Source organism: Leptinotarsa decemlineata, unplaced genomic scaffold (assembly GCF_025532065.1).
Source record: "Leptinotarsa decemlineata unplaced genomic scaffold, Ldec_3_MD MMD2_tig00000026_RagTag_RagTag, whole genome shotgun sequence".
Taxonomy (NCBI): Eukaryota; Metazoa; Arthropoda; class Insecta; order Coleoptera; family Chrysomelidae; genus Leptinotarsa; species Leptinotarsa decemlineata.
In genome coordinates this window covers 9,673,204-9,697,992 of record NW_027412539.1, presented here as the reverse complement: position 1 = coordinate 9,697,992, position 24,789 = coordinate 9,673,204, and the positions used below count along the sequence as shown (strand labels likewise).

At 34.0% G+C, this 24,789-nt stretch overlaps 1 protein-coding gene across 1 annotated transcript in view; it reads right to left on the bottom strand.

Annotated features, from left to right (window-relative positions):
• Positions 1–21,320, bottom strand: part of Ubx (ultrabithorax) — a 254,199-nt gene extending 232,879 nt beyond the window's left edge. The window contains exon 1 of the transcript XR_012464644.1: positions 20,557–21,320. The gene's annotated coding sequence lies outside the window, so the exon portion shown is untranslated. The remainder of the gene's footprint in view (positions 1–20,556) is intronic.
• Between the last annotated feature and the right edge of the window lie 3,469 nt (positions 21,321–24,789).

Here is a 24,789-nt window from a genome sequence, read left to right as displayed (position 1 = left end):
TTTACTGATATTCGTTAATAAGTAGTCTTACCTACGATAATTGAAAATCCAAAAAAAAATAATACATAATAATTTGGTATCACCTTAAATGGTCTAATAGATTTATTTTGAACATAATAATACTGTTAGAAGACTTTACATTTTCAGGTAGACTGTTATACTTAATAAATCCTTTAAAAATTAATGTTTTAGTGTTGAACGTTGAACGTTGAACGTTAGTGTTTGACTATTTACATACAAATTATTTCTTATTCTAGTATTATACTGATAGAGTTGATTATAAAAATTACAAATTTTCCAAAGTATGAAGGTAGAAGGTTATGCAACATTTTCTTAATATGTAAGCCTACTTTCTATAGATATAACCATTCTAGAGTATTTAACATTAAAGATATATGGGTACTCCTGTCACATCTCAAAATAATCCTCATTGTGCGATTCTGTAGTTTTTCTAGTGTTCTAATTTTATTTGAATCACCTGTGTATAGAAGAGTGGGACAATATTTGAAATGTGGTTATATAATGGTCTTATATACAGTTATCCGTAATTGCATAGTTAAGTGTTGGGACATTCTTGTGAAGAAATATAATTTCTTCAGAAGTTTTTTCTGTATGTAAGTGAAATGGTTATTCATTGATAGATGCTTGTCCAACATGAATACTAGATATTTAAATTCGGTAATGAGCTCAATTTTGTCATTTTCTATTTTTATTTCAATTTGATTTAAATTTAATTCTCTGTACATAAAATGCTAACTTCAATTTATTAGATTTTAAATATGTAGCAATATTATTCAATGCTTCATTCATTTTTTTAATAGCTTTATCTATATCTTTATCACTAACCGATACTAGGGCATCATCAGCAAAATAATGTTCTCAATCACATTCAATAAATATGCTGATATCATTATTGTAAATTAACAAGAGCAATGGCCCAAAAATACTTCCCTGCGGAACCCCGTGGTCTACGCGTATTGCTGTTGAGACAAACTCATTAATTTTGGTAACCTGTTTCTTTCTTGTGAGGTAATCACTGATCCAATGAAGTATTTTCATTTTAATGCCATATTTAAAAAAAAAAAAATATTTTACGATCAACCGTTTCAAACGCACGTTCAAGATCTAAAAATAGTGCTACAGTGTACATGCCTTTACTCATTTTATCTTTCTATTCAATAACTGTAAGCTGAAGTGCAAATTCGCATGAATGTCTGGATCTAAAACCAGATTGATTGTGAATAGTATGTTTTTTTTTATTGAAATATTCCAACAGTTGTTGATATACTATTGATTCCAACAGGTTTTCAGCGCAAAGTAAAGTGTTAATTGGCCGATATTCATCAAATTTTTTTGTGTTTCGAACATTTTCAATAGGCGTAACTGTACTGGTTTTCAGTATGGAAAACTACCATTTTGTAACGAGGTGTTCACAAAATGACACCACACATGCCCAATTACTTCAAAACTACACTTCATAATTTTGCTCGATATATACTGCATCTACTTGTGATCCATTATTTGCTAAAATGGATACAATTACTTTCAATTCTTGAAGAGTTAGTATTTTAAAATCACTGAAACCCTCTTCATCAACGTAGTCATTTGATAAATATGTTTCAATTCGTTTATTCCCCAACTATACAAGGTGTCCCTGGACTTCCTCTTTTCCTCTCGGGAATGTATAGATGGGGTCAAAATATCACCAGTACTTCATATAACTTTTTTTCCTAAAATCCTTCGTTACCAAGTAACGGGCCCTCGAAGTTACAAAATGAAAAATGTTTTTCTTTGATAACTTTTCAAGTGAATATTCAAAATCATCCAAATTTTGGTAATTGACTAAACAAATGAATTCCTTCGATGAGCTTTCATGCAGGAGTCAGTTGTTTTGCTACAAAGTCAGGAACGGACTACCCCCGATGGTCCACACCCCAAAACTTTGAAATGACAGATATTTTTCAATATTTTTCAACAAATTAAGGTTACTTGGATAATTTTATGAATAAAAGTACTCGTGTGGAAAGTCGATCGGAGCAACGAGTCTTGATAAAAATGTAGTTTCACTCGACGACATCAAACCCGCTCGTCCACCATTATTTGAAATGAATAATTATCAAAGCAGAAATAATAATGATAACGTTAATTCAACAACATTTATCCTGAGATGTCTACCATTATTCGAAAATATTAGTTTTTAAGGAAAATGGAAATGATAGGTAAAATGTTCATAACGAATTTTTATAATGCAAACACGTTTAACTAACGAAACTCAAGAGCCTCAAGAGCAAACAGAAATGAAAAATCCGCTACAGAAACTGCTCGATATGACCACCTTCTCTCTCTATACATTTTCTTAGTCTGCGAAGACACCCTCTCTGTACTTGAAATAGCATTCCAGGGTCGTTTCGTATGGCTTCACAATGTAATGTTATTCTATTCAACAATGCATCTCTTGTGTGAATAGGTGTAGCGTAAACATGGCTTTTTAGATGCCCCCACAGAAAGAAATCCAATGGATTTAAATCCGGAGACCGAGATGGCCATGAATATGGCCCACCTCTACCAATCCATCTATTGTGGAAAATATGGTTCAGATGGTCACGCACAATCAAACTAAAATGAGGAGGAGCGCCATCATGCATAAACTACATATCTCTTCGGGTTTGCAATGGAACATGTTCCAAAAGTCCATTCAAATCGTTCTGAATGAACTCCAAATAACGTTCTCCATTCAATCGGTCCTGTAGAACGAATGGTCCTATAAGATGGTTTCCTATGATACCAGCCCAAACATTCACGTTGAATTTCCGTTGGTGTTTGGTTTGCAATATCCCATGGGGATTTTCTTCGGCCCATATATGGAGATTATGAGAGTTGATAACTCCATCTCTACGGAAACCTGCTTCATCAGTGAATAAAATTCGATTAATAAAAGTCATATCCTCTCTTTGCCTATCCATGAACCAATTGGCATATTCCAGTCGTGCTGGAAAATCTTGAGGTGTCATGGCATGTACCTTCTGGATGTGAAATGGGTGGAGCAGTTGTTCCCTAATTATTCTATGAATAGTGGACTTGGATGTATGAAACTGTTCTGATAGATTTCTGATGCTCATTGAAGGATCATCAGCGACGGTTTCCAAAATATTTTCCTCCAATACAACGGTACGTACAGTCCTAGGAGCGCCCTCACCACCTCGTTTTGGCAAAACTGTACCTACAATAATATCGAAATAAAACAACGTGCTCAAATTAATTATCAATTATTACATACCTGTCTCCCTCAAGCTGCGATCGACACGCTCGAATGTTTCTCTTGACGGTACCGTTCGATTGGGAAAATGCTCGGAATACAGACGACGAGTTTCTGCAGCATTACAAAATGCTCGTCCATAAAATACATGCATATCTGCATATTCATTGAATGTAAACTGTTCGGCCATATCAAAAAAATTCAAAATATCCTATAGAATATTGACAATACAATGATAGTCATATGACAACGCACCACTCAACAAAACAAAATCGCATTCCAGTTTCTCATTTTTTATCAAAACTTTCTAAAAGGTTTTTTTGTCAACATCTGTGAAAGAAATGGAACATAATTATTCCCTGGATATTTTTCACCTGATCATGTGCAGCCGTTTTTGTAGTTCATTCGTTTGCTTTTTATTAGTATAGTAAATATTTTTTCCGATGTGCGTTTTTTCAGCTAAATTTAGATTCGTGTTAAAGAATTTCTCCCATAAAATTAAAATTATCAGTGAAACTCCTCAACAGTTTAGCTGTGAAGAAGAATTTGAAACATTCGAATGTTGAGTTTCATGAGATTCAGATAACTGATCAACACGAAACGTGATTATTCCACACGTATTATGTACATACAAAATATGGAATGAATTCGATATTTCATAGTAGAGTAGCTTGTTAGTTTAAAAACACCACGAATCTACAGAACTTGATATTTCTTTTGAAAAAATATGTGCTATCACAATTGTGACTTAAACTTCCATATAGGTACTGTACTTTTTGTTTACGACTTCATTTTAGCATACTTTGTATTATTCCTGTTATAAATGTTGTTGAATTAACGTTATCATTATTATTTCTGCTTTGATAATTATTCATTTCAAATAATGGTGGACGAGCGGGTTTGATGTCGTCGAGTAGAACTACATTCCACACGAGTACTTTTATTCATAAACTTGTCCAAGTAACCTTATTTTGTTGAAAAATATTGAAAAATATCTGTCATTTCAAAGTTTTGGGGTGTGGACCATCGGGGGTAGTCCGTTCCTGACTTTGTAGCAAAACAACTGACTCCTGCATGAAAGCTCATCGACGGAATTCATTTGTTTAGTCAATTACCAAAATTTGGATGATTTTGAATATTCACTTGAAAAGTTATCAAAGAAAAACATTTTTCATTTTGTTACTTCGAGTGCCCGTTACTTGGTTACGAAGACTTTTAGGAAAAAAAGTTATATGAAGTACTGGTGATATTTTGACCCCATCTATACATTCCCGAGAGGAAAAGAGGAAGTCCAGGGACACCCTGTATATTCGGTTATACTTATGAACAACGATAGTCCAACTATTAGGATATTTTATGATACTCGAAAACAATATTCCTTTAGCACCATTAGGTACTACAAATGAAACAGGAAAGTAACGTATTTATCATTCGTAGACATAAATTAGAAAATTCGCACTTCATAAAATATGATAGCGACCAACGTAATTCGGTGTCTGCTAGATAATCGTCCAATTATTCCCTCAAGGAATTCAAGCCCAAGTTAACCATTTCCATGAAGGTTACTTTCGCAAACAATCAGTATTATCATCCACGAAAAACAGTATTCATGAATCAAAAAAGCTGAAAACAAAGGAACGGTACCGCATTCGGTATAATTAATTTGATAAGAATGACTAGCAATTAAACTTCAACACAGCTACTACTGAATATGCAGAACTTTATAAGGTGAGTGTAGCATGTAGACCAAGAAAGAATTTTGAAAAATTTGTGAAACAATGATTCTTTCTATTCATCCATATTGCTCAATTCTATATGTTCATCTTTCACACATAAATGGAAATTTAAATTATGACAGTGGTGTCCAAACGTTTTTTTTTTTTGGTTAATCATCAATTCTTTCAGCAATTGAATTCGAATCCGCTTCGCTCGTACTTTGAGTATATGGCAATTTGGTATCTACAAAACAGACATTTGTTTCAAAGAATGTAAACTTTCACGGTGGGAAATAACTGTGTGAGAGCTATTTTCAGGATTTTTTTAACGTTAAACATTAATAAAATCTGGCTACCTGTCCTTAAAAGTACACAAAAAACCCAGCTAACCCAGATAAGGAAACCCAAGCCACGCCTACTAATGATAATAATAATAAATGTATTGCCCATCAAAATAACAAGATAACAACAACAAAAAAATACAAGAGAGAGAAGAATAAAAATACTTTGCATTCGACGTGCAAATGGCTTTTAGTTCAGACGACGAATTTGCATTCGCATCTGCTCTTCCACCAATGCTGAACATGTATAAAAATAAAATTATCTATTAGGGCTTGAAGACAAGAAAAGAAAAAAAAAAGAAAAGAAGAAACGAGAAGGTAATATATAAATTCAGATATGTGGATAGCTATAACCCTTTTTAAGGATTCTCGTCGCGGACCTAGTTATTCTGAATGCTCAACAGATGCTGTTTAAACTTTTAAAAACAGTTTCTGACATATAAAAACAATTGTTTTCCTATTTATGGAAGTGATACCTCAGGAAAAAGATTTGTGTGAAATTCTGGACCTTCTTCTGATACTAAAAATTAAACTCATGCAAGCGTTTCTAACTTTTTGTATGTGATACCTATCGTTCTTGTCTAAACATAAATAATAAACAGCGCAGCATCACAGTGGTTGAAATGAGATGAAACTAATGAATCACATAACATTCTGTTGACATCTACATCCAAATATTGTCTATGGGGATATATGTATGAGCAATGAATAAGCAATTTTAAGTTTGTAGGTTACATGTCCATGAAATCTTAGTTTATGATCTAAAATCAATCTCAAATTTTCGAATACCGTCTATATTGTATCTCAGAGTCTCCCATTTTCAAGCTGTAGTTTTTTACTTCTTCCTTGATGCTATCACTTCCAAAGATAATAGCTACTGATATGTTTGGATTGATTTTCAACATATGGTCAGTGGACACTTTTAAAATTGTATTTAGATCAAAATTTATATCGGTTACTGCTTGACCTATATCTGCAGATTTGAAAGATAAATACATTTGAGAGTAATCTTCATAAAGGTGATATTTACAAGACTTCAACTTCTTGATAAATGTGGAAGTATAGAAGGTATAGAAGAGTGGGCCTACAATGCTGCCTTGGGGCACTCCTGTTGTATAAAGTATTTTATGATTTATGGTGTCAAATGCTTTTGAATAATCCAATAGAATTAAAATGGTGTAGCATTGGGGCAACTGTAGTACAAGTGCAGGCCTACGCGGCTGAACATATTGTCATCATCGAGGGTAACTCTGTCGAAAGCATAGAGGACAGATGGAAGTTGGAATGGAATGAATGTAAAGCATGGGAGAAAGAGATGTGGCTGAGTTACAACGAAAGGAAGACGGAGTGCGTGTACATACCAACTAGGAAGGATGAAAGACTCCCGGTCCTAGGTATGAATGGGAGAAGTATCGAAATGAGAACAAGCGTTAGGTACCTCGGACTTGTGGTGGACTCGGGACTATTGTTCATAGACCACCACAAGGAAGTGAGGAAAAAGCTGAGTGAACTGGCAGAAAAAATGAGGAGGTGGACCGGGAGGAACATTGGACTGAAGAGAAAATGTGTAAGAGTAATATATGAAAGGGTAGCCAAACCTGCGGCTTTGTATTGAGTACAGGTGTGGAGGAATAAGGTGCATGCTAATAGGGTGAAGAGACAGTTGAGTTCAGCACAGAGGCCCTTCCTGTTGGCCTCGTGTGGGGCATACAGGACGACGCTAACGGCTGCGCTTAGTGTCATCACTGTAATGGCGCCATTACACATAGAAGGATGGGCCAGATACCAAGAATGGAAACTGAATGGGACAAGAAAGATTAACGACAAAGTGAAAAGAGTAGATAGGATATTCCCGTGGATGCAAGGGGCGTTGCTGGAGGAGATGGAGGATGGAGGAATGATTGAAGTATATTTAGATGCCGAAGCAAGGGTGGATGAAAGAATGGAAATAGGCTGGGCATATAAAAGAGGAGAGAATGAATGGGCCGCAGGAAATCAAAGGATCACCAAGCAAAGCAGCGTGAACGAGGCAGAGTTGATTGCGATCGAGCGAGTGATCAGTATGTGAAGCATGGATTAGAGCAAAAGGGTAGCAATGATTCAGCGGATGATCGAGGAGAGGAGTGCTAGGGGAGTACGTATCCAGATATTATAGAAGAGGGGCCACGATGATAGTAACGTAGGAAACGCGAAGGCTCACAAGGAACCTACCAAGCGTATGGACTAGGCAGAAGTCAAATTGAACGTGAGAAAAGCGCATAGTAAGATAGAAAAGAGAAAAATGATGAAAGATAATATCAGGAGAGAATAGCAGAAGAAATGGGAGAGAGGTACAACTGGGCGGCTGTTCTACAGATCTTGAATAACAGTTGGATATGAATGATTGAATATGTCGCGGAAGGCCATCCAACTGCTCACATGACATGGGAACATTCCGGGATACCTGGCAAGATTCAATCTGTATCCGAAGGGTCCCTGCCCATGTGACTATAGGGAGCCTGAAACGGCAGAGCACGTCATTGCTAGATTGGTTGGCGGCAGTGGAAGGAAAGAACGGAAAGGATGAATGGTGAAATTACGTTGAGGGATGTAAATGGGGAAAAAGGATGGATACGATTCGTGAATGATTGGTGGTGAGGTAAGAAAGGGAAAGATAGCTGATTAGCTGCTGACTTTCAGGCGTAGAAACTGCACGATAACTATGGGGAGGGGTTATGTTCTCCCCAGTCATGACAGGAAATGGAACTGCGTTCTTGTATATATCTGCGATAATGATGATGTTCAATTGGGATACATGGGTTGGGCATATTAAATGTAGAGGGAGAGTACGTCATGCAGAAATGAAAATTTTTGTTTTTCTGTTTTATGTCTGTTTCTATTCTGACGGAGCTAGAATTGTTAGTTCCAAGGTTCACTTGATATATTATATTAATGGGAAATAAGAAATTGGGTCTTCTACCCCGCTGGAGGAGGAGGGATTCCCTTGGCAGTGGTGTCGCTAGATAGAGGGAAGATGTCTGATGTAAGGTCTACGGTCTAGGACATCAAAGGCAATGGCATTATTCATGACCCAGGAACTGAAGGTAAACGACCATAGACAACGACGTGTGTACGCTGCATAGGCTCTGGAGCAGTCGTAACTGACCCTAACTTTCATCCAAAAATCAACTTCAGCGATGAGGTCCATTTCTGCATGAATGGTTACGTGAACAAAGCATCCAATGCTTCCCTGTTTGGTGTTGATTTTGGACTGGGGGAGTCATCGATTCGTATTTCTTTGAGGAGGACGTTGGCCAAGCCATTAGTGTCAACGGCGAGCACAAAAGGCCGATGATTATCAACTTCTTTTGGCCTGAATTGAATGATCTGGACACCAATGGCATGTAGTTTCAACAGGACGGCGCTACGTGCCACATAGCTCATGTCACATTGGATATTCTGCACGAGCAATTTATACGCCAGAGTAATAGAAATTTGGACGTTTCGGATGCGATATATCTAGAGAAGCCGTGGCGGCGATGTTAAATTCCACATAAAATGCCATCGACAGGTATTTCAAATACAAAAAACAAGAACCTCCTTTAGCAAATGCATTCATTGTAACAAGTACACTAGACATTCACCTATTTAAAAAATGGCCAAATTTTGATTGTGCTTTTGATACTTTTATATTCAGAGCGACAGTCATATCCCCTATTTACAGGTATAATCCAATCAACAATAAAATGCTTTCGAATTCAATACTGAGCAATTACACAAATGATACAATTATCTATAAAGATAGTTCTAAAATAAGTACTGGGTACAGGCTGTGCATTCTACATCTCAAACACCAAAAGAACGCACAAAATTCGGATTCAGAACAATTGTTCTATCAATACAGCAGAAAGTGTAACTATGGAGAGAGCTTTGCTGAGGATCGCTAAGCAAAATATCAAAAGTGCCGTATATGCAGGTATAAGGGGTAATGAAATTGCTGATAAAGCAGCTAAAGATTCAACTTCTCTCAATGGTGTCAACCATGTCTTCGCAAATGAATAACAAAGGGCAAGTTTAGCACTAGGACACATACCAAAACTTTGGAGACTGATCAGGGCCACCTTCTTTCCGAAACCTGTGAAAATCGGACAGAACTTACAAAAACAAGGAAGTACTTTTAGCTGCTTTCTTGGACATTGAGGGCGCATTTGACAATACGTCGTCAGAATCAATCATCCAGGCGTCGAGGAGAAGAGGGATCGACAGGTGGATAGACTGCATGCTTAGGGGAAGATTGGTATATACAACCATTATGGTCGTGGCACGGGTAGCAAGGGGTTGTCCTCAAGGGAGGGGGGTTTATCCCTTCTGTTATGGAACCTTGTAACGGACGAGCTATTATATATCCTGGACCACAATGGAGCTATGCAGACGAATTAGTCATCATAGTCCATGGTAAATACAATGATGATGGGATGAAACAGGCCCTGAATATTATAACAAGATGGACCAAAGAAGAAGGGCTCAACATGAGCCCTTCCAAATCGACCATAGTAGCTTTCACCAAGAGGACTGAAACGGAGGGTGTCGGACCTCTAAAACTTTGAGGTGAAGAAATACAAGTGTCGGGGTGGTTAAATACCTGGAACCAACACTTGGACAGGATAAAAAGGAAAGCGGAGATAGCACTGACGCTCGCCAGACGCACCTTTGGAAAAACGTGGGGGCTAAAACCCGACATGATACATTGGCTATACATAATGGTGGTTAAACCCTTGATAACATACGCATCTCTGGTCTGGTGGTCAAATATGAAGCAGGCGACCGCTATCAACAAACTAGGCAAGGTGCAAAGACTTGCATGTTTGGGAATGACTTGAGATCTACCCCAACAGCTGCATTGGAGACACTCCTGAATCTGCCTCCTTTACGGTTTGTGATAATGAGGAAGGCCAGGATGGGCCAATTCGGACTGGAAAACTCATCGAATTACAAAAGATCGGACCGAACAAAAATTTTGGAACATGTGGAGGAGCATATATCGAATATGTGCACGGACCACATGACACCGAAGTACACCTTCAACACAAACTTCAGGGCCACAATCATAAGCCGTGGAGAGTGGAAGATCATTAGTCATCCCGAAAACATGTTTGAAAAAACCACTTGGTATACAGATGGATCGAAGACCAAAAATCGAGCGGGAGCTGGAATATACCGAGCGGATAGAAATTTAAACTACAGTTATCCGCTAGGACTGTACACATCCGTCTTTCAGGCGGAAGTGTATTCTATCTTACAGTGTTCAAGGCTTATTAAATTGAGACCTCAAAGAAATGACCGGATCAATATTTTAACAGACAGCAAGAGCGTACTAGGGGCTCTGACAAACCCGAAGGAGACATCAAAACTGGTCTGGGAATGCCATGAAGAACTGAATAAACTTGCAAACAGGAACAAATTAACTTTGTACTGGGTGTCAGGGCATTCAGACATTACAGGTAATGATAGAGCTGATGAATGCGCTAGATACGGATCATCAACTTAATATATAGGTCCTGAACCAGCTCTGGGGGTACCAACATCATTGGTACGAAACCAGATTAGGACGTGGACCAATAAGAAGCACACAGAGTACTGGACAAAAGTACCTGGCAACAAACACAAAAGAACCTTCATTAGGGAACCGCCCGAGAAAAGAAGCGAAGAACTTCTTCAATATAGTAGGGATCGACTCAGAATAATTACAGTGTTTCTAACCGGTCATTGTCCGCTTAGAGGACACCTGAATGAAATGGGTCTGTACAACGGAGACCTCAGCTGCAGATTATGCAGCGAAGGAATAGAAACAGCTCTACACATTTTATGTGAATGTGAGGCACTGAACCACAGGAGGCAGGCAATATATGGACGTACGAAATTACGTCCAGAAGAATATGACGAACATCCAACACGGTACCTGAACAAACAATACAGGGAACGATACTGATGGAATGGGTGTCCTGAGAAGATGGGGGAATAAACGCGATAAGCCCAAGAGGCTGCAGTATTTTCTGGAGACTTGGACTAAATGGACAAGTCAGACAGCTCCCAAGAGACCAAAAAAAAAAATAAAATCAGTTATGTGAAAAATACACAAAAAGAACAGTGTAAAAAAAGATGGCTGACTTTTGTTCGTTCGAGCAACAACCAGGATACACTCCTACATCATCCACTACCAGAGGATATTCCTTACATTTTAAAATTCAGGGTACCTAAATCTTATTCTTCTACCATCAGTAGATTGAAATTAAATCATGGTTGCTTTCCTTCCTCTTCCTGATAAATGTTCATGTAATGGAAATTTGAGTCACATTTTTTTCGAATGTGCAAATATTTGAAGAAATACATCTAAACATATAATTTCCCATTGATATCGTTAGTCTACTATCACTAGAAGAAAAAAAAGGAAATTCATGACGCTATAATTAAATTAACGAAGAAATGTAAATTAAAAATATATGGCAGTGGATGCCTATTTCAAATTTCTGTGGCATATAGAAAACAATCTAATAACCCCCTCTCTCCCTCATCATCATCATCATGTTTGCGAAGGATACAAACGAATGAACATTTTCGATGATATTCACATACTCTTTTTCATTCAAAAATAAAAGGTCATTGAAGAGAAACCCTTTATAATCTACACATGCCAAAATCGAATTAAATACTCATGAACCTCTTATAATTTGTAATAATAAAAAACTTTCACTATTACAGCCAATATCAATACTGTGACAACTATCAACTAGTATAATGTCGCCATTAACAGATGTTAAACAAATCTCGAGTAATTCATTTAGTATTGAATTATTAGGATCAATCAACTCCGTCGAGGTAGTGATTTGTTTCAATGACCGCACTCATTCATAATTTCCTATAATGATAATTACTGATAAACCTATATTTATTATAACCAAAGCCGATAATAACACCATTTAAATGCATAGCGCCGCTCCGAACATACAAAATTATTCTCCAATTGTTAACGATTAACTGATCGTGTTATTGCTAATTTTTGTTGACTATAACTGGTGAATGATTAGTTGTAAAATTATTGCATGCGACAGTTTGATAAGGGAAGTGAAACAGAATATGAATTATATCCAATTCAACGGATTATTAGTAATATAATACTAATAATATTCAGTGCCTCACAGAACACTGGACGAAATAATTACACTGAAGTTTTTGAAAGCCCTAATTTTCCCACAACGATTATTTCCATTCTCCATAACAGATCAACAGAGTGCTTCAAACTGTGCTAGGGCTGGAGTGTCTAGATCAATAAATGCGTTTTCAAAAGAATTCCACCTTATCAGCAGTATATATACAACAGTATATGTATTACTGTTGTATCCTATACTATATATATATATATATATATATATATATATATATATATATATATATATATATATATATATATATATATTGTTATGAAAAGACTCGAAATACAACAGTGTATGGGAATTTCAAAAAACATCACGAATAAATTCAGATACAAAAATATAGCAAGGACACCCTACATATATTGAAACCCACAGCTTTGACCGGAAACAAGCAAATAAGAGTGGGAAATTCAAATATTAACATTCCTACATTGATACGCATCGAAATACGAAAAACTGATAGCCGATATAGGTTAGAAAGAAATGTCAGATATAATTAAATTAACATCTCTTATGAAAAAACGAAAAAAGCATGATAAACTAATTGTTATTATTTAGGAATGATGTAAAATTCAAAATTTATTATTGTGAATCACTTCCTTAGAAACTGACATGAAGTGATGCTTTTGAAAAATATTTATATTTACATAAAAGGGAGGTTAACTATTGTTGTACGAAACTATAAAAAGAAATAGAAAATTTTCCTGAAAAAGAATTTGAAATTTTGTATATGTGAAAACTGATAGATGGTAACTAGGGGAACGAGATAAATTTTCAAATTTTTTATCAACAACGGAATTCTTCTTGAGGCAACGAAAGAGACGCCACGCTAAATTTTTCTCTCCGTAAAATTTGAATTATATAGTATATGAATTAGGAATTGAACAGAATAGTAGTGAATACTGATTAGTAATAATAAATTCAGTGAAAAAACCAACCTGTCCAGCCAAGTCGAGTAAGAAATCATGAGTTCCAGCTTCACAGCAATATCACACCACACACACACACCAGCGTTGGAGGAAAGTAAGGTATTTACTTAAACCATTTATCAACAATATATGCATATATTAATGAAAAGACCTACGAACAAGACAAAAAATAGTACTTGAAATCAGAACCAGAAATTGGACTCTGCCGAATTACAGTGACCTGCAATTCATAAACGGTGTTTTCACATTGAATAGTTCGTAGTAGATTTAGGACATTCTTAGATTTAATTGATTTTCTATTTTGGCAATTGATATATATATATATATATATATATATATATATATATATATATATATATATATATATATATAATTTTTGAACTCAACATATTTTTACTCTGATAATTAAAACTGTTCTACATTTTCTAATATCAATTGTGTCTTTTTCCAAATTTATACACAAGAAAATCTACAAGAAAAGTCAACTTTGGGTAAGTGATTGTTGTGTTTGTGCCTGAATCCACCTGAGAGGTTGAGATAAATTTCTATGCACTGAGGAATAGGATTTAAACTCAACATAAGAGTCGAGCCGAGTAATATTTTCATCACTAATAATAATAATAAAAATTAAAAATTATATATATATATATATATATATATATATATATATATATATATATATATATATATATATATATATATATATATATATATATATATATATATATATATATATATTGATTGATGCAACTAATTTTCCTTTATTTTGAGTATTTCAATATTAAATTCTACAACACAACGATGGACAGCATTTACGTACGTAGAACACCAAATCAAAAAACTAACAAACATCTTCAAACCACTGAACATCAACATCACATACAAGCCGAACACGAAGATGACACAAAAAATAAACAACTATGAAAAAGAAGAAGACAAAGACCAAAACGGGATATACAGTATACAATGCTCGAACTGCAACAAATTCTATATCGGCCAAACCAAGAAAAAACTGATCCAAAGGTACAATGAGCACAAAAAGGCATACATAAATCCAACAGTATATAAATCAAACCTTGCAACACACGCCATACAAAACAAACATAATTTCCCCCCCCCCCCCAGAGAACATAAAACTAATAAAACAAATCAACAAGGAAAACCGCATGGACATTTGGGAAAACTTGAACATCCATAAATTCAACAGTCATAAATCACTTATCGAGGAACAAGTACAAATCAAAACACAACAAGATCTCACATTCAATATATTAAACAAAACCATAAACATTCCTAGAGAAGATCTAACACGAAGAAGAGTACCTGATGCAGAACAAATACAGGCAAATTTACGTAAAGAACCTGAAATACCTGAGTTAAGACGCTCTGACCGTATAAAGAGACAGACAACAGGATGACCAGTTCAGTTTGAGGAGTACCAGAAGATGACAGTACTACCAACTGTCGAAAGCGCTCGCATATAATTAATAGAAGATATAAAGCTTCAAATCCTTTTTGTAGAATTTAATTTATATATATATATATAGATATATATATATATATATATATATATATATATATATATATATATATATATATATATATATATATATATACATGATGAGCTGTTTTCTCGGGTTTCGCTCCGTGTTCTGTGTATTTTCTCCCCATAAGGATTATTTTCACAACGTTTCGGCAAAGTCTCATTTGCCATCCTCTGGTGATGTCTGGTTTTTTCAACTAGACTGATTAATTCGAACTCTGTGTCTCAATTTGAAAATGTATTTCCGATAGCCTGTTTCATTCTAAACAAAAAATGTCTCTTGGGTTTTTTGCCCAAAATAAAACAGTTCGCAGCAAAAAATTATTTTACGAACAACTACAGAGATACATCGTCATAAATGCGAACTGGATTTATTGTTCTTTTGTAGTTAGTACCTGCATTAAACGATCAAAGGGTAATAAACAAAACTAATTTATTAATAACACACAACATGTAGAAATCATAGTAAATGTTCAAATATGTCTACCTTCAGACATTACGCATGCGTCTAGACGTCGGCGCATTGAGCCACGTGTTCGCTCAAATATTCCTCGAGTATCTCTGATTACCCTGCACGCATCGATGATGCGGTTTCTCGAGTCCTCTACATCGCGAACAGGAGTACGATAAACCAAATGCTGTAAATGGCCCCAAATAGAGAAATCGAGAGGATTGAGATCCGGGGATCGAGCGGGCCAGTTCTGTGCTCCTCCTCGACCTATTCACTGATTTGCATATATTTTGGTTAAATGCTGACGTGCTACTTGACTAAAATGGGCGGGAGCCCCATCATGCATAAAAAACATATCCCTTCTGACGCCCAAAGTAACTTCCTCCAGCAGTACTGGATGCACTTCTCTTAAAAATTGAACTTTTGCCTCACCATTTAATCAAGAAGGTAGAAAATGAAGCCCAATTAAATCATCCCCAATAACTCCGAGCCACACGTTAAGAGAAAACTTTTCTTGATGGTTATTTTCGACAATAGCGTGAGGGTTTTCATCAGGCCATATGTGGTAATTATGAAAATGAATAATCTTGTCCAGAGAAAAACTTCATTCGCCTAGGAATTCTATCGTCTTCAAAAAGTCACAATTTCTTCTAATCATTTCCAACTTCCAATTCCAAAATTCAAGTCGGTTCGGAAAGTCTCGCGGTAACAGTGCCTGTACTCGTTGCAGATGCTAAGGGTATAAGAGTTGTTCCTTTAAAATTCGAAATACCGTCATATGATCAACATTTAGCGGGAAAGCAATCTTTTTAGTACTGGTAGTAGGTTGTTCTTCAATCAAATTAAGTACTGCTTCCTCAAGCTGTGGTGTTCGTACTTCTCGATGGCGTTGAGGATACATTTCAACATATCTTCTAGAAGCTTCTAACCCATACCCCAGCGTCAGACCGTAAACGTAATTCATATCAGCCTCATTTGTGTATGACATTTTAATAAAAAGTGAATTATTAAAGCAACAAATTAAGAACAGAACAACAACACACAATTGGTATTAATTCAATTTCGAAAATTCACAAACTATCAGCGTCATACCAATTTAATTGTCACTATCGCTAATAGCGACCTACTAGATAGGTAGATTAGTTTCGTATTTTCGCATTTATGACGATGAATCTCTGTAGTTGTTCGTAAAATAATTTTTTGCTGCGAACTGGTTTATTTTGTGCAAAAAACCCAAGAGAAATTTTTTGTTTAGAATGAAACAGGCTATCGGAAATAAATTTTTAAATGGTAAACAAATAATAAGACAAAATGTTACATTGGAAATAAATTTTAGGGGTTGCGTTTTCCACCCCTTACAACCATGGGGTGAACCAAATTAAGTTCTGACTAAGTGTCTTTTTGGTAGTACAAAACGTCAGATTAATTTCAATATTGTTACTTTTTAAGTGCTTGTGAAAAAAATTGTTATACCAATTTTATGTACCCCCTTTAAGGGGCTGTATCTTAACAAGGGTCTCCAATGAAATTTCTTTATATGAAAGATCCTATCTGTTTTTCGATGAGGAATCACCTCCTTAAATGTTTTACACTTATTTAGTTACATCTTGTATATATTACCATCACACACAAGCTTTAAAGCTTCAGTGTCTCATACGTCTGTTTTCAAAGTTGGATAGCTTTTTTCTTTCTGTATTTTTCTATTTTTGAAAAAATAAACATTATTATTATTAATAAAAAATTCAATGATATCTCATACCCTTTGTTTTATTTAAATTTGAAAATAAGAAGCCCTCAACGAGAGAATAGCTAATGGCTTTATTATTTCTCATACATTATTAAATATTAATATTTAATGAATGTGCTCTGCAATGGTTAATGTATGTTATTACAATTATAAATATCAATAAACACTCTTAGGCATGCGATTGATATTAATCAAATTACACATGCATGCATTCACCGTATAATTGTTGTAGTTATTAATAGGATCCATAAGAAAAACCTACCTTCCTAAATGGCCTTGACTATAAAATGCTTCTGGTTTTTTATTCTTGTAAAGACAAATGATTTAACTGATAGGAATTTACTCGCACTGAAAATAAATCAACTTTCTTCAATATGTCCTTAATAATTATCCAAATTTGATATTGATTTTTGATATAGTGGATTTTGAATCCTACTGTAAACACACCAGAAATTTCCTGCTTTCCAATTATGAAAGTTAATTTATATATTTTCAACATGCTTCACTTGTATGTTGTATATTTGTTGTTAACCGACTTCTTTGGACTCGATTTTGACTAACTTCAAAGTTTCATAAGTTCATCTCATTATCCTGATCAGTGACGCCAAGATTAAATAATTTCGTCACACAGTCTGTGTGTGAGAGCAAGTGAGAGAACCACACTGCCTGCGCATGCGTTTATATTTTATAATGAAACAAATGGGCTTAAAATTACAATCCAATCTAAAAATTGGAAAAATGTATAATAGTTTAAAATACTGAAAAAACTGGCTTATGTGCCAAATATCTATTGTTGTAAATACTTGGTTAGGAGCTGTTTCCCAGATTGGAGCCATAATAAAAATATAATCTGAAGAATCTCACAATGTTCAACTGAAAAAGTATTTTTTTATGAATAGATTTATTCTGATTTCAGACAAATTGAAAGTCATTAGTTGCATCAAGCCATAGGACTTACTATCCATGTCGAACACAATTTTAGATTAGTTGATTATTTTTCATTTTCAAGTTTATACTGCTATTAAAGCGTGTTATTTTAGTTTTTTGAACTATTATTCTCTGTCTCGCCCACATATTGCCCAGACCCCTCGCCAACCGACTACCATATTTTGAAGCACTTCGATAACTTTCTCACCGGTAGAACTTTCGCCAATCAGAACCATGCGAAACGGCCTTCGTCGACTCTATCGACTCCCATACAACCCATTTTTAGTCTCATAAAAAAGATCAAAACTTTAAAATCAACCAAACATAACATCAAGCACATTATTTACATGAAGTTCACTTCAGTCACTGTAAAATCGTTATATGTTTTTTTGAAAGAAACAATAATATAAAACGCAACCATCAAAATACATTTTTGAATTCATGTATTGCAATCATCAATGTTAGATTCATTCAATCGACTTCTCCTAATAGTAAATGTTGTGCAAATATTTTTTTGAAAAGCACGTCTGAAAAGAATAAATCTTGTCAATGCCAGATATCACTATTACAGTATAAATGAAACAAGAACAATACCTACTAGGAGGAATATTACAAAAACTTACATTTCGATTACAAAACATTCCAATGATACAAAATAAACGATTAAGTATAATGAAATATGATCACCTGTTTACGTTCATTTCAGTCGGTCAAACAGGTCTAGTCAATTTTGAAATCGCCGTAAAACTCTACAAATGCTACCTAGCCTTCAACTGTTTCATCGTATGTATACATTGGGGAATATAGCCAAAAAAATATCATTAACAAAGTCATTGTATATGTATTCTAGCTAAAAAATTTGAAATATACAAAGACTTCTTTGCGGCATGGTCAAATATTTATTTATTTCGAAAATAAACTATTGATTATCAATTCTCATCACCACTGAATTGACTCATTCATTCCATATCAATGGCGTTATTGCAAATATATAAAATTAAACAGTTTGAAGATTCACAAAGAATACTTGAAAAATGGCTTATAGGGTGAGGATACAATTCTTCATCCGTCAAGAAATTCTAGAAATTTATGAATTTCATTCATTAGGCGAAAAGAAAAGGTTTTTTTACGAATATACTATGGACCAATATCTATTTCCAATCTATGACATGAGTATGACGTGAAATAATCATTACAAACATTATAATTTTCATTATTCTGATTATATGAACCTATATTGCTTTTCAGAGTGAATTTTTCATTTGTACAAATGCTATTATTTCTGTTTCAATATGAAGGTCTCCTACCGACTATACTACTACTGTACTGTACTGTACTGTACTGTACTGTACTGTACTGTACTGTACTACTATACTGGAGTTGATAATACCTAAAACTATAATATTGAAACATAAACCAGTTTCACAAAAATCATTTGTATTGTCATTTCAGAAAACATATTTTGTCTCAGATCATTTTAAAATTCTGGATTCCTACAAAAACATTTCAAAATGTATTTAAATGTAAAATATGTTATGTAAATATACGTACATATACTCTTTCCGTTTCTAACGTCAGAAACCTATCTATAAAATAAATTGTTAATGGGTTTCGATTACGTTTTAATATTCTCTTTAAGACACCTCCAACAAATCTGAATTGAATAAATTTGAATTCGTAATTCAAAACATTTTTGGCATATTCCTGGAAAGTGGAGTAGTTTGAGTTTTTTGTAAATCGTATTTGGAAGAGAAGCCTCATTTGTCTCCTTTTGTATTTGTTATATCTGTATCAATACAGAAGAGGAAAAATAAAGAACTATTTTTCCCAAAAATCAATCTCCAAAAAAATACCTACTTCATTCTTAAATGAAATTTGTTGGGAAATTGGATTATTTCTACAGCGAAACTTTTTGAATTTTCGGTTCTTGTTAAAATAAGACAGGGAATGTAAATTAATACTAGAAAAAAAAATAGTAATTGATTTAATTCATGTAAAAATTGTAAATGTATCTATTATAGAATAAAAAAACAAGTGTACTATTGAAGTACAGAAACCTCAAATTTAAAAAACTGCACAGGGGGTGTCAAACTGTTAAAAACAATTTGGAATGAATCTTCAAACCATTTATTAGACGACTATATTAAGGACCTTCATCAAATTTCATTACGATTATGTATATAAAACAATTTCTTATGAAAAAACAATCAAAATACCGAATCGCTTTCCTTGAAATAAGAAAATGTAGTTCATTAAACCACTGAATCTTAATTCCAACAGTTTTTATCTGAAGGCGCTCTTTCTCTCACTTCCCATCCTTTGTCGCATACACCAAGTTTAATGGCCGCCGCTTGTCTTTTGTCAGGATGATAACATGTCAAGTAGGCGTGGCATTGGCCTAGCCTCTCACCAGGTTCGGTTACCGATCGAGAATTTATCTAAAATTTCAAGACTTACTGGATACTCTGCAGCGCCAACATCACTGGTTCATGTTAAGTTTTCGATTTGGAAATTAATTTCTCAGGAAATCCGCGAAACTCACGTAACTACCACCGTGCAACGGATATTCACAAGTCGGAACGTCGTCAGCCATCTTGAACGTTTGCCCCTCTCTGTTGACAAACAGCAGAGCATCTGCCTGCGGTGATGGCTAGATTTATTTAGAAATTCCGGCATTTTTGCAGTTTTGTTTGGTTAAAATTCCCAAATAATTCCTTATTTTTAATGGTAAGTTCGTTCGTTTTGAGTAGAAAATCGTAGGTGGAGTGTGACGTAGATGTATTTCGATTTATGTAGAAAGAAAGAGCCTTATGCCGACGTGCATGCGGTCTAAAATGTATCTACTACTAGATATCGACTTGGAGGATTTTTCCGCTGATCCTGCTCCTTGCTGTTATAAATCGGCAGGAATTTTGATATTCTAATCGTGTAAGTTAATTGATGTATAGGTATGTATACCTATCTATAAACCTATAAAACATATAAAGTAAAAGCTTTACGAATTTCCCAAGTAGATGAGGAACAAAAAATATGTATAGGTATTTAATTATTGTGAATAACATTCTACTTGAATTATAGGTGTTTGAAAATCCAGACTGCGTAGGAAAATAAATATTCGAGGAGTGGTGATTAAGCGTTGGAAAAGTTTATTTTATGCAAAAAAATACTATTCCGTGCGATGATGAATTGTTATCATCTGATTTGCTTTATTTTCTCGAAAATGGAAAAATAATAATGTGGATTGAAGTCAAGGTTATAGTTTCAACGACACTGATTTGATATTCGAAAGTCATATCAGAGTCAGATCGGAGATAAAACATGCCTATTCCACTGTATTATGCACTTTTCCGATCTATATTTCCAAATATATCTCATAAGAAATAATACCTATATATACATCTAGCTTCTATAAAACTAAAGTAGGTATAATAACATTGTGACAATTGTTATATATCTTATATATTATCTCTTCCTCTCTCAAATTTTCATTGAATACTTATTGCCTCTGACTCTCACGTCAGAGTCAATAAGTGTTGTTTTTTGCGTCTCAAATTATTCCTTTGAATATCAGTTTTCTTTACTGAAAAATCTCTGAATAATATTTAAATTGAGCTTTTCAAATGATAGAAAATCATTTTCAGCGCAGTAAATTACAAATTCCAACAACTAAGTTTTCATTCTGATATTGAGTTTTATTACGAGTTTATTAGATAGTCAAATGATACATCTTGATAATGTATACTCAATTATTCCAAAAATTTGAAGACTTTGAAGCCAACTGATATTCATTGGTTTCATCACATGCACATTTCATGAAACACAGCATTGATATCTTACATAAAAAAAAGGTTTTGCGATTTTGGAAAATATTTGAATTTTGGTGACAGAAATGAAATAAAATTCAGAGGAATCCAATTGAAAATCAAGTGCCAAAGCCTCTGAACAACATTGAATCAAGTTGTTATAAATGTAGGTACCAGAAAATAATTTTTAACACAGTACCTACCTATTAATTATGAAATAAATAATTTTTAATTTGACCATGAAAGCAGTTGATCTTTTGTTCGTGATGTTAGGTATTATTAACAAGTTCATTAGATATTGAAATGCATACGTTCTTATGAATTGTACTGATAGTTTCGAATAATCTAATATTTTTTGAAGAAAACTAGTATACCTTTTTGTTGGTTTCATCATATTAATATTTTTTGAAACAATGTACTGATATAGCTTACAGAAGAAAAGGTTTTAGAAAATATTATGTTGATGACAACATAATATTTTTCTTTCATAAAATTATTTAAAGTCAGCTGAGGTTATCGAGGTCCATTTGCTCTTCACGGATTCATCTATTTCAACTTCATTTATTTTCAAAACCCACTCTGCATGGAGTCCTCCTTATGTTCTGTTAATGTGCAAGAATTGAAATCTGGTCTACAGTATTTTCTAATCGAAGTAACTGGTTTAAATTCATCAGGTGTGTTTCATTACGTCGAATTCTCACTACGTCGAATGATTCTTACGTCAAATTCCTACTAAAATGAATTTGAATGTTGAGACAGAAAGTCTAAATGCAACCTTATCAACTCAATTCAATTCATTTATCACCGTTTTTGTCATAAAAATATGTTAGGTCCGTCAATACACAAATAGATAAAAATAGTTCATACATACAAATTATGCAAGAAAACAAAACTTACAAATGTAAAATTACAATAAAGGTACATATATACATTTTTACACATATGTACATACACAAATATACATCAAGTTTTAACTAAATGTAAAAATTAATCGATTGCATATAGGATTATTGATCAAAAACATTTTCACACTTCATTTACATTTTTTGATAGGAGTTTCTTTTATATTCCTCGGCAGCTAGCTCTAGAAGAAACTTCCAGACCATTCTGGCGACTGCTTATAAGATTTTGAAAACTGTGAATACCCGAGTTTTTTTTCCATATTTTTAATGTTATTATGGACATACAGTAAAATTTTCAATAAATAAATTCCCACTACAGTAAGTATTTAAAGACTGATCTACACGATTCTCGACATTCTAAATTGAAAATCAGTCGTATATTTTTTTTAATGAATATCCGTCTACATTCCGTTGCTTGCCTTCATGCTGTAAATAGCAAAAAATGCTTGCTTTGATTTTTTACGCACATAGGTACTCATTGTTAATTTGTTTGTGTAGACCAAGTGAATTTTTCATCAATCATCGTGCCAAGAAATTTATACTTCAGGGTTATAGGTACTTTAAAATCTTCTATTTCTACAGTTATTTTTTCAGTGGTCAATTGATTCAATGAAAATTGTTTTCTCTGAATTAACAATTGATTGTGTGATATTACACCAAAGTACAAAATCTTTATTAACACTGTCAGTTTTTATGGAAACTTCTTGGGAAGTATCCCGTCTAAACTAATATTGAAGTATACATGCATACATGAAGAGGCTATCCCTTTGATGAAATTAGGCGAGTTATAATGTATTCAAAGAAAAAAAAGAGGTCCGAGTATACTCCCTTGTGGGGTCTCTAAATCAATTTCGCCGTTGGAAATTTCTGTTCCAATTTTAACCTATTATAGTTTAGAAGAGTTCTATGAGGACCGCTTTCTCTAATTTCTTTTATCAACTGTATTTTTTATTAAACAAAGTATGGTATACTGCATTTGAACATTTTAAACTTTTTTGGTGTTTTTTATTGTATGATATCTTTAATCAATTTTATATGCGTTTCAGTATTTTAACATAATTTGTACCCTATATATGTATATGTGTGTATAGATATGTATATGTATATATATGTATATATATATGTCGGTTGATTGGTCAAACCACCAACACTCACATAAAAACTTGGCAAGTTGACTTGGGTGTCACACCAATAGGTGGTTCCACTTATGTTTCGCTTGCGTTTACGCAGCTATTTTTATCAAGTACTTTCTTGGTTTTTTCTCATTTTGTCTTCAATCGAGGACCGCCTGCCCGGTACTGACGATGTCCAATAGGCTGAAACAGCTGTATACAGGTGGCTCTTAGATTGAAATCAATATGGGAATGATCAAAGAGTACTTACTTATTTATTTATTTTTTGATTTTCATGGAATTATTTTCCAGCAGCTTGACTGCATTAACCTTTCTAGATTATATATACATAGATATATATATATATATATATATATATATATATATATATATATATATATATATATATATATATATATATAACCATATTAGCATATTATTATTATTATTATATTATACAGGGACGATCGCTAGGTTTCAAGATATGGGTACCTCCAAAATTGTTTCAATTATTTATTTATTCAATAACTAGAAAAAATTCCAACGTATCAATTCTAAAAGTCCTGATTTCTGATTTCATTTTTGAGATTCTACTGGAGAATGAGTGAAAACCATTTTTGTGTGCTTGCATATTTCTTTCTACCGAATATTTCCAAGTGTTTCTTTTCAAATTGTGAATAGGTATGACTATCCAAGTTCGTTTCTATATAATTTTAATTTTTTCTAATATCATTTTGAATGTGAGAAATGGAAACATCGACTGTTCATTTTGTTATACTTCTGAAGAAATTGACATCTTTATTGTTGTTGTTTTGTTGTCGTTAGGGGAGACCGGGTTTGGAAGTCACAGTTTTTGTCTTTTGCATTTTTAGT